General features: G+C 40.3%; 1 protein-coding gene across 1 annotated transcript in view; it reads left to right on the top strand.

Moving 5' to 3' along the window:
- The first annotated feature begins 10,044 nt into the window (after positions 1-10,044).
- The window catches only part of LOC127359009 (monocarboxylate transporter 2), a 31,077-nt gene continuing 30,645 nt past the window's right edge, over positions 10,045-10,476 (top strand). The window contains exon 1 of the mRNA XM_051392635.1: positions 10,045-10,119. The gene's annotated coding sequence lies outside the window, so the exon portion shown is untranslated. The remainder of the gene's footprint in view (positions 10,120-10,476) is intronic.

The following is a 10,476-nucleotide window of genomic DNA, read 5'->3' as shown; positions in this document are numbered from 1 at the left end:
AGATTTTATGAATGTAAATGTAAGAATGAGACAGGTGGAGGCTGTCTATGGATACAGCTGTTGGATGTCTCCGTACCCCTTCACCCCCACCCCAGAGGGAGGTGTTGAGGTGAGAATGCGGCCCTCCCCAGCTGTAGTCTCTCTGACCCAAACAGTTGGGATCTTCGATGTCTCTGTGGAAACAAGCTGACAGGAAAGGTAAACATCAAGGTGTGGAAAGAGCCTCTTCTCTCTGTGGTCCCATCAGTCACACAGTCCTGCATGGTTTAAAAATGCAGCTTTAAATCAGGAACACAGTCTGTAAACTTCATCTACTAAACATCAGCCAGCAGAGACGAAAAATAACGTGAGAGGTGATGTGGTGATGTGGGAGCACAGTGCTGCTCCTCTCCTTTGTGTGAAGGAGCTTTCTGGTGCATAGTGACCTCTAGAGGTAGAACGAGTGGAGAGGAATGAGTTTGCTCACACTGAACTTCATTTGTGCTTGTCATTTTATTGTTTTTATTTTCCAGTGTTATATTGTAATATATATTTCTTGTAAAATATGAGCCTCTATTGTGCATTGCGTGTGTTTGTTTGATTGTTTGCATGCTTGTAATGCACATTTTGGGATATGGGGTCCACATATGGTTGTAATCATAACTAGCAGCAACAATCCCAGTGAATTTCTGAATTAATTTTTGGACCATTTTAAAAGAGTATTAAAAAAAAGTAAAGTTCTTTTCCATATTCCAGACATATTAACAAAGATTTTCATGCACAACAAATTTGTAATTGTCAGGTGTTGACACTATCCCCAGATAGCGTGAGGCGATCCCTCAAAAGGGACGAACCCACGAAAAGCCCAGGGTCCTGACAACATTCCTGGTCGTGTCCTGAGAGACTGTGCCGAGGAGCTCACAGATGTCTTCACCGACATCTTCAACACCTCGCTGAGACAGGCTGTTGTCCCCACGTGCCTCAAAGCCACCACCATCATCCCGGTCCCGAAGAAGTTGTCTCCCTCCTGCTATAATGACTACCGCCCAGTTGCACTCACTTCCATCCTCATGAAGTGCTTCGAGCGGCTACTCATGCAGCACGTCATGTCTGTCTCCTCCCCCCCTTGGACCCTTTCCAGTTTGCATATCGGTCTAACCGCTCAGCCCTCACCCACCTGAAGACTAAAGACTCCTACGTCAGAATGCTGTTCATCGACTTCAGCTCAGCATTCAACACAATCATCCCCCAGCAGCTCATCCACAAACTGGACCAGCTGGGGCTCAACACCTCCCTGTGCAACTGGCTGTTGGACTTCCTGACGGGGAGACCACAGGCAGTTCGGGTCGGCAGCAACACCTCCAGCACCATCACACTGAACACAGGGGCCCCCCAAGGATGTGTGCTGAGCCCCCTCCTCTTCACTCTGCTGACCCACGACTGCCCACCATCATTCAGCTCCAACCTCTTCATTAAGTTTGCGGACGACACAACTGCGGCGGGTCCCATCAATAACGGTGATGAGACAACCTACAGGAGTGAGGTGAGCAGGCTGGCCACGTGGTGCAAGGACAACAATCTCCACCTGAATGTGGAGAAGACGAAAGAGATTGTTGTGGACTTCAGGAGAGTGCACACCCAGCATGCTCCACTAACAATTGACGGTGTTGCAGTGGAGAGGGTGAGCAGCACCAAGTTCCTGGGTGTGCACATCTCTGAAGACCTGTCCTGGAGCCACAACACTGGATCACTGGCCAAAAAAGCCCAACAGCGCCTGTACTTCTTCCGCAAACTGAGAAGAGCAGGAGCTCGCCCCCCATCATGCACACCTTCTACAGAGGCACCATCGAGAGCACCGGTACGGCGCCTGCACCGTGTCCTGCCGCAAGACTCTGCAGTGCATCGTGAGAGCAGCTGAGAGGATCATTGGTGTCTCTCTCTTGTTGATTGTTGATTGTTTATTTTATGCCTTTTCTATTTATAGAAAATGTATTTCTATTTCTATTGCCTGTTTGCACCGTGGGTCTGAGAGGACTGAAATTTCCTCAGTGCTGCATGTCGTGATTTTTCTTCCACTTGTAGTATTGAACACCAAATTTGATTGACATAGCCTATAGCTAGTCTAATGTCTTTATTATGCCCATGTTTAGTTTAACGTTGTGTCATGACACCTCTCGTAGCTAACGTCAGGTGACCATTGTGATTAAAAAAAGATAAAACTGTCAGTTGCTAGCAGCCCAGACGCTACCTTGACTTTTACTAAGAACACTTAAGCTCCTACGGTCAAACAATACACACAGTAAAGCCAACCACATAAGATGGACTGCATGGTCCCAAAGGAAATTTGTTTTGGACACAAAGGCCAAGAGTATGTGCTGTTACAATACAGATACAAAATAACATACATACAGTACATATACAGACTAGTCTAAGTCACTATAGTCCATGTCACACACACACACACACACACACACACACACACACACACACACACAGCTGTCTGTCTTAGTATGAGCCAGTGCAACAGTGAGTTAGAACATTATTTTCTGTGCTGTTTTTGATAACAGTTGTCAGCATCCTGCATCTTTATCCCACCCTGGTAAATACATTTATTGAGCATCAAAGTAATGTCAGCCTGACCTTATTTTTGTCAGAGTGGGCTAGTCTCTTCATCTGTTCTTAAATATCATTAAGAAGATACAGACTGCCAGGCAGGATTGGCTTCTCTGGTATCTGAGCTTCCTGGAGCCACACATTAAAATAAGGGCATCCATGTCCTATATGGATGACAAGGTGTATTCCATTAGCAGCCAGACTTCCAGCGACAAATTGGAGAAGATGAAGAGAGAGAATGAGCACCTTCAAAATGAAGTGGGAGCAATAAAGTTGAGGTCTGAGCTGAAAACAACCTTGAGATGACCACTCATTGCCTTAAGGCGTAGCTCTTTGACAAAGACACAGCTTAGTTTGAAGCTCACGCAAAAGCCAAACAGCTGGAGGGCGATCTTGTATTTTAGAGGGCTCAAGCTCAAGTCTGCAAACAAAATTGAATGAGATTGAGGAAGCTCCTCTAAAAAAACGATTGCAGGGTTCCCATCGAGCCCAGCTAGAGGAACACAGAGCAGAGACCAGGAAGACTGCATCTGCCCTGAAAAAAACACTGAAGACCCACCAGAGACTGCTGGGAGAGATAGCTGGAATCCACAGCTTTCTATGTGGCTCAGCTTGACAAGCGGAGACGGGAGAACAACACCCTTGTGGCCGCTCCTAAGCAGCAGTTAGAGAGTAATCGTATCAGGATCAATCGTGGCAGGAGGACATGCCGTCCCTAATTCAGGGCACAGGAGACCTCAAGAGAAAAGGAGCTGGAGTGAGAGGAGGGAGAGAGCTCCATGAAGTTCCAGCTGGATGAGCTTGAGACCCAGATCGCTAAAAAGAAGATGAAGTAGTGCAAAACAACTCTTCAGAGGAGATTTCAGTTCCAGCAAGCGCTAGAAACAGATCCAGAATTGCACGCTCAGGAACAGAGACTTCCACAAACATTTATTCTTGTGAGGATTCATCAGTTGAAACAGATTTGAGTGCTTTGAAAAGGGCTGTTTTGAGGGTAAAGACTTGACTTTGCACTTTCATTAAATTTTCTGGTGTAAAACTGAAAATGGTCCTCACAAAGATACAAATACAAGTGAACACACTCACTCACCCAGCCGTCCAAGGAGAGGGAATCTATCTTTGAATTGCCTTTCCAGGGGTTTCTTCTCATGTCCCTTAGATTGTACTAAAGTTCATGGAGAGTTTTTTTGTCTTCTTAGAGAGTTTAGACTGGAGACCTGTTCCTGATCTGGGTCTGGACGCCCCATTGAAACACTTTCAGCTACTCGAATAATATCCTCTTAACTTCTGGGTATTAAAAAAAATAAATAACGTCACGTTTGTTGTTTGTTGCACTATGGTCGTGTGATATTAAATACTTTGTTTGATGTATAAATCAGGGGTTAAACACCGATCAGTTGTGAAAATATTGTCTGGTGTCCAGTGTTGGTGGTAGTTACAAAAAAATTTAATTTATTACTCATTACTCTTTTCAAAAGTAATAGTATTACTTAACTTATTACTCACTGCCAACAGTAATTAGTTACACTACTAGTTATATTACGTTTCTACTACTCTCAAAATTGGTAATCGTGTCAATTCTAACCCAAAAGTCAGACTTATGACAATTAAAATCCAGTTTTGTTGGTTAAAATCAAAGTAATGGGAATGTTTCCAGCCACAGAATTTCAGCGTTGCCATTTTCCAAGCTAGTTTGCTCCAAGATTACAAAAAATATATCCAAGGATGTGTCTGGATTGTTGGATTTTAAATTTGTAGAGAAAAAAAGGAAAGTAAAAATAAAAATAATTATTTTTATTTTTTGTAACTGTAATATTAGTACTTAAATGTATTACTAATTTCATACATGACTTTTTACTTTCCCCAGTAAAAAGTTGTGTATGAAGTTATATTATTACTGTAGTATTATTACTAGTCATGAGTTACTGCCCAACACTGCTGGAGTCTCTAATCTCAATATGTCAAGCCCCCTTTGAACTGACCTTTCCACTATTCTTCTTTCACTGAACCTGAACTAATTCTCCATTGTGGTTGGATTCAAGGACATCTTCGTCTCATTTGTGACCTTTTGGATTCATTTACAACACCGCCCCCTGCTGGCAGGATATAACACATCCATTAGTGGTTCCTGATCCATGTCTTGTCCTTGACTAATTTATGTTAAAGCACATTGCTTTAAAAAACTGCTGTAAAAAAACCTTTAAAAAATGTCCAGCTGGGAGGGTCATCTAAAAGGATGAACTTCCAAAGAATGACTCTCAAGCTTAGTATTCACTGCTGGACTTTGAGGTGCAGTGGAGCTATTTGATGTCTTCAAGAGGCAGAAGTGTTAGGTAGCTTAGCTCCTTCTCCACAGAGAAAAATGAAAGCTCTTCATGGTCATTTTCCACGCTGCTTTAGTGTTTCAAACTTGCGGTCACACAGGAATCAGCTCAGAGGGAATCAAACATTGTTGTAAATTGGACTGAGCTGTGGGAAAGTGCAACCAGCAAGCTGCTAATGTATTATTTACATATTCAAAATCAGAGAAATACTGAGCTTTAAGGAGAGGTGGTCCATCAAAATAAAGAAGAAAAGAAGAATATTCCCTTTGGGAAATTCAATTTTTGTTCTTATTTGTTTGCATTTTCATCCAGTGATAAAATATATTAATGTTTACTTTTGTTTTCATATTGTCGATGGTCTCATACGCTGGGAAGAATTGTGTGAAAAATAAAACAATAGCAATGTTTACATTCCAATATTTTTGATTTTCTCTCATGGATCATGTTCATTGCATACATGCTCCCTCCCACCGGTCTCAACTATACTCTGTTGTGGGAGAAAAAACATATTTCTCTTGGCTTCCCCTGTGAGCCACACCTCTACCTCAACAGTGCAAGCGTGTCTGAAGTTTCTGTTTGGATACTGGGAGCGCCGTGCTTCCATAATCTGAGATCTAATGTTTGTGTTTTTATCCACGACCTGAAAGCTTATTGTTTGTCATGTGAATTCTCAAAGACTACACTACATGTTTTTGTTGAGATGAAAGTACCAAGTGAAGGAAGTGTTATACAGCCCTAGTGACTTCATTTGATACTGGAAAGCTTCATTGAAAAAAGTCATTAGACAGGGGTCTGGTGTGGAAAATGATAAATCTGTTTTCAAAAACTATAAAAGATCCGGTGAAGAGACACAGTGTAAATCTAAAGAAATGAAATGCCATTTAATACCCTGTTACCCTCGGTCTATAAACACACTTATATAAGCTGCCATTATACAGTGCCCGATTATAAAAATTTTTACCACATGTACAAACACATGGAGACCCTATACTACAGCTACAGGGGTACCGGACCTTAAGTTTGTAACGTAAGTCATGTGACGTGGTGTAACTTAACCTAAAACTTTAAATAAGTAATAATGTTGACTTGAAAGTCTTTCACTAGCTACTTGGAAGTTCACAGACACCATCATTTTCCACATGTGTGCAACTGAGTCCCACTTCTTGGATTTGTCAAATAAACCAAACAAAAGAAAATTTAACTCTATTTTACCAACTGAATAGTGGAATCTTAGTGACTATATAGTGAATCTCATACAGCTTTAAATTACATTTATTTTAATTATTTAACTCACTTAAATTAACTGAATTAAGTATTTGTAGAACGCATCGTCATTAACATTAAGGACACTAGTCAGTGTGGACATACCCATGCAAGGGCAAGTATCTTTCTTTTTAACCCAACAGTCAGCAACTGAGACATTTATAGTGATATGCAGGAGTAAAAACATAATGTAATTATGCAACTGCAGGTGCACTGGTTCAAAGAACTGCTAAATCACTTATGTTTAGCTAAAACGCAGTTCTCGAAGAAATTTTATACTTCTCAGTATGGCAAAGTCTCTGAAGCAACACTTGGACCAGCACGGGGCACTCAAACTCTGGACTGAAACCAGATTATCAAAACGTGTAGACAGCTGTTTTAGGGCAGAGTGGGGCACCATGTGGGTAAATGCGTTACATATATTTCACAAAAACAGCAAAACAATTCAGTGAATTTAAGATCCAGTGTGTAACGTCCAGGAGGATCTACTGGCGGAAATTGAATTTAATATTCATAGGTATGTTTTCACTAGTGTATACTCACCTGAAAACAAGAACCGTTACATTAGAATGTGCTGTTATTGTTTATAGAGTCTGCCATTGTTGAACAGCCACATTTCTCCAGTAGCCAAGAACCAGAAAAACCAAACGCTGGCTCTAGATAGGGCCGTTCCTGTTTTACGCAAGTTTCAAGTCCACGGTTGAGACGAAGGGTTTCAGTTGGTTGCAATTTACAACTACACCACTAGATGCCACACTGGTCCTTTAAGAAAATGTGAAAAAATGTGAAAAAATAAATTCAAACTCAGGATTTCCAGCCTTTATGGAGCCTCCATAATCAGACGGTAACACATGAACTCTTGTTTATGCGATATCTAATAAAATGACTTTGGTTTCACCCACTCTTTGTTGATGTATCTTCAAACTGTAAGATTCTTAGGATCATTTTGTACTCCATTGCTGACAAACGTGAAGTTTTTTTAAAACTATACCTTTAAATTGGCCCGGGATATGTATCCTGGAAGAGGTAATAACCTGTGTGTCATTTGGCCACATGCTATGATTCCCTGTTACTGTGAATTCACATTTTAGGGACATCAAAATGTAATGGCAAATACCCCGCACAGGAAGTAAGAAGAGAGAGCATCACCCCTGAGTTATATTCAGCAACTCTGCTACTGAAGCAATTTAGGAATAAAAGTTTAATGATGGTCTTTCACTCTAACAGCCCACAGCTTCCAAGCTCAGAAAACTGCAGTTTCCTCCTTTAGTTTGCTTCATTTCTCCACTTGAAAATGACGTAATTCACCAAAGCAGCACCGCAAAATACAAGACAGGCTATTACGGGTAAAAAAAGATAGATGTAGTTCAAACACAAAGAGGCAAGCAGCCAAACAAAGAAAATGGTGTTTGGATTGATGCTCCAATGCAGCTATTTTTATTCATTGTGTCCTTCTGGCAAGAAACACCATAGAGGAAAAGGGCAGAGAAGCCCATGCCACAGTTACAGGAAGGAGAATCATTTATTTAGTTTGTAAGCTACTAAACCCAGACAAACTAACTAGAAAAATTTGGCAAAGTAAAAAGCAAAATGCTTGTGTAAGTTTTATTCTGCTGTCAGTCTGCTCTTGATCTAGGTTTACTCATACTGTAGACCACAGCATAAGATTGAAAATGACTCACCCAGGGAATTAAAGAAATGACTCAGCGATTGTCTAGCTGATTATCTTGCAAATCCTTCTGAAAAAAAAATTAACATTGTTATCTTTCACATGATTGAGTCACTCCCACAACCAGACTCGACATAGGAGCAAAGACTCACTGCAGAGGATGTACTTAGATCCTCAAGTACTAGTAGAAATATCCCGGTCTAAAAATCAGTCGCTGAACAGGGCTGGTACTCACACTTCTGAGTTTTGTCTACCCCGAAAACACCCATGTAACGTTAGAGAGTAGGGTCTTTGTGGAATATAGGTGGGGAAAAACACACCTGTGTAACTGCATCTCTGCTGAAGATGTTAAAATGGATTTTAAAAACTCCAGAAGAATTAGGGTTTGGATCATGTTATGGTTTGGGCTGTGTTGGATTAGGGTACTGGCACCTTTGCAGTTCAGTTCATGCACTGATAAAAAATACTCCATTACAAGTCAAAGTATTATCAGTAAAATGTAGCCTACTTAAAGTATCAAAAAGAGCTCATGCAGAATGACTCATTTCATAGTGTGATTATTATACAGTATATTATTCCGTTTTTATCACTAACATATACATGTAAGAGCATTTTAGTGTTGAAATTCACCAATGCAGAGCCAAATGGAAATATTTATTTAAAATGTCAAAACTGTACTTAAAGTGTGTAACAGTGTGTAATAAAATTGAAAATGATATTCATATGTATGTTTTCTTTAGTGTATAATCACCTAATAATAAGAATTGTTAACTTTTAGCTGTTTTTATCTACAGATGCTGCAGGTTGCCTTCTGAGGCAGCAGCCATGTTGACCCATTATGTTTCTACAGTAGCCTAGAACGGACAAACCAAACACTGGCATTAGCATTTTTCGTGCATTTTGCTGCCACCATTGTGCTTGGACAGGGAGGAGGAAGCGAGTGAGTCGCAATCTGCAACTACACCACTAGATGCCGCTAAATCCTACACACTGGTCCTTTAAGTCCACTACTTGAGTACTCAGTTACATTCAACCACAGTCTAAATGATAATGCTGGAAGCAGTGGTGTCCGTAAGAGCGAGAGAGCTTTCTCAAATGTCTTTCTGGTGACTTCTTCTTCCATAAGTATAATTATCCTGATAGAAATTCATTCATGCAATCCTCACAAATGTATTTTCAAGACTAATGAAGCACATAATAAGGCTAGCCTCATTGGCAACTAACTGTTAGCTTTAAATCAAATTCTTTAATGCTTAATCTCTTTAATCCTGGTTTATATGACTATATCAGTACTTCAAAATAACAGATAAATATGGATTCCCAGAGGATGAGGCTATTATATTGCTACCTAATGTCTGTGGTGCACAGTATTTTCCACGGTTACTTCATCTCTCATTGTATTTTTCTTGTAGGCAGTTAAATATCTTCTTCACATTTGGCCAGAGACTTTCACCATATGCACAGGCTTCACTGTGACCCTTCCACAATAATCCAGCGGATTGAGCTCAAATGACCCAGATTGAGTTTGCCGCTCTGATGTCAGCGGCTTTATGCACGCACAGAACATTTAGGAGAAAGACAACATCTGATACGCTGATGTACAGAAAATCAATCTATTTTGACCAACTGCTTTCATCTTCTCCTCCTCAAGTCACATCTCAGCTGCTTTAATATCTTGGGCTACTAATTAATTCAAGTGCTTTTAGGGGTTAAACATCAAATGGCACTTCACCTTTCAAAGTTTAACAGAATCTTTGACTCCTTTCAGCACTTTCACTGGAACTGATACTTCAGCTTCCCTCAGTGCTCACACTGAAACTGAAATTTGAGATTGATTCAATGCTGTCAGTTAAACTGGAAATTCAGCTTCTTCCAGCACTTCAATTTCAGTTTTTTTTATTATTGCAGCTATGCTAAATGTTTAAACTGTACACTTTCAGCAGCGAGCACATCAGAATATTTAGCCTTTTGTCATTATAATAATAATACTATTAATATTAATAGTATTTCTAATAATTAAATGATACAAAAATATATATGACCATTAATACTTTTAATTTCTGCTTGTGAGAATCACATTTGGAGTTTTAGACCTGAAACAATTGTTGATTAATCGAGATCAAATGTATCTGTCAACTTAAATCGCTCGCCTCAACCAAACATGTAGAAACTATGGCAACTCTCCTATCTGGAGCTACTGTAGAAACATTGCAGTTCAACTTGGCGGACTCCATGGAAGAGGACCTGCTCCCACTCATGGATCATCCTACGGTAAGAAAAACACAATGATTCATGTTTTAAGGTGATTGAACACTAATGAAAACATGTGGATATTATATTCCATTTTACACACTGGACCTTTAAACTGACACTTCAAGTATTTTCAGCGCTTAAAGTTCAACTGAATTATAGAATTACTGTTGTCACTAATATTCAGAATACAAGAAGACAGCCTACACAAACAAAGGAAGCATTTTTGATCATTCATTTTTCATGATCCTGGAAAGTTGTGATGGCTATCTCTCACCATTATATGGTAGAACTGTTAACAGAAAGTAAACACTGGTCAGCTGCAGCCCCTGTGTCCCCCAACCCCCCAACCCCCCCCGTCTCTGCTCTATCAGCACT

Source organism: Dicentrarchus labrax, unplaced genomic scaffold (genome assembly GCF_905237075.1).
Source record: "Dicentrarchus labrax unplaced genomic scaffold, dlabrax2021, whole genome shotgun sequence".
Classification (NCBI taxonomy): domain Eukaryota; kingdom Metazoa; phylum Chordata; class Actinopteri; family Moronidae; genus Dicentrarchus; species Dicentrarchus labrax.
Note: the sequence above shows the minus strand (reverse complement) of the source record. Positions and strands in the feature narration are given on the sequence as shown.